The sequence below is a fragment of the Atta cephalotes genome (genome assembly GCF_000143395.1).
Source record: "Atta cephalotes unplaced genomic scaffold scaffold00044, whole genome shotgun sequence".
Lineage (NCBI taxonomy): Eukaryota > Metazoa > Arthropoda > Insecta > Hymenoptera > Formicidae > Atta > Atta cephalotes.
The window spans coordinates 526,604-528,009 of NW_012130108.1; the positions used below are offsets into that span (position 1 = coordinate 526,604).

General features: G+C 32.4%; 1 protein-coding gene across 1 annotated transcript in view; it reads left to right on the forward strand.

Annotated features, from left to right (window-relative positions):
• Positions 1-1,406, forward strand: part of LOC105622373 — a 13,120-nt gene that overhangs the window by 10,272 nt on the left and 1,442 nt on the right. The gene's annotated exons all lie outside the window — the stretch shown is intronic.

The following is a 1,406-nucleotide window of genomic DNA, read 5'->3' on the forward strand; positions in this document are numbered from 1 at the left end:
TTATATATATATATATATATATATATATATATATATATATAATACATACACATATATATATATATACATACACATACATACACATATATATATTTATACATAAAGTACATATTAATAAAGAACTATGCCCAGTTTTTCTTATGGAAATTGAGACTCGGGTGAACAGTATTGAGACATGGCTAGAATTATATGGCATCAAAAAAGAATCAAAAAATTCTATATGCACAATGCCTTGTAAATAACTCCCTTAAATGCTAGAGCTGTCCAAAGTTCACTATTATAAATATGTATTGTACTATGTATCACTGGTCTTCTTATGGTCTACTGGTCTGTTTTCTCTGCGTTCAGAGCAGAGTTTTTTTTCGCGATGACGGTGATAATCTTCATTAATATTAGATGTGGGAAAAAGTTCATGGCGTTTTTCCCGTTAGATGTAACGCCACGAATTTTTTCCCTAATATGATATATTTTACCTAATATGATATATCAAATCAATTCCCCATTTAACTGATGATGACTGACTGATGATTTGACTGATTTTCAAAATGTCGTTACTATTCACTACATTTTCTATCATATCAGACGCTGAGCATTCAGAGAAGACTGCATAACTTATGTTGGATCGACTGTACAAATCAAATATGTTATGTTGATTAGTCCAAGAATAAAACCTAAACCGTATTTGTCTATGCATATAAAATAGAAGGGTTTTCAGTACTGATAAAAAATGATTTAGCATGTGGTTATTATCGGGCAATATTTTATACAGATAAGTTGTAATGTTTGAGGTGACAAATTTTGCTAATTAAGCAATCATAACGTTATCCTCGTCAAAGTCCGAATACAATCCAAGGGTCATTCTGTAACTGTTTTACACGCCTACCGACAGTTGTCGGTGTCGTGCAGATATTTTATATGGTGAAAAAGCTGCACAACGACACCGACAACTGTCGGTAGGCGTGTAAAACAGTTACAGAATATAGGCTCAGGTACATGAATCATACTCGTTACTGCACGGCAGAATGATGAAGGAGCTCAAGCCAATGCAGAATATTGGCCTTATAAAATGGATATCATACGGTTGTATATAACAGTCATGATATCTGGGATGCTCTTATACTTTGACATCCATGTGCCAGTAAGAGCATTAATAATGTTTTTTAGTTTTAGAGAGTTCCGATAAGGAAGAAGTAACACACTGAAGAGGGATAAGGTCCGTACGTTAATCAGAGTTCAATTTGGCAATTAAAATTTTTTATTTCGTACTTGGTGAATGCCTTCTATCGATTAATATACGATTTATGACTGTTCATTCGGAGCCTAAACTAGGCATATTTCTTCGTATCACAAGATATAATTTTGCATCTATTAGAGATTTATTATTACTTCAATATATATATATATAT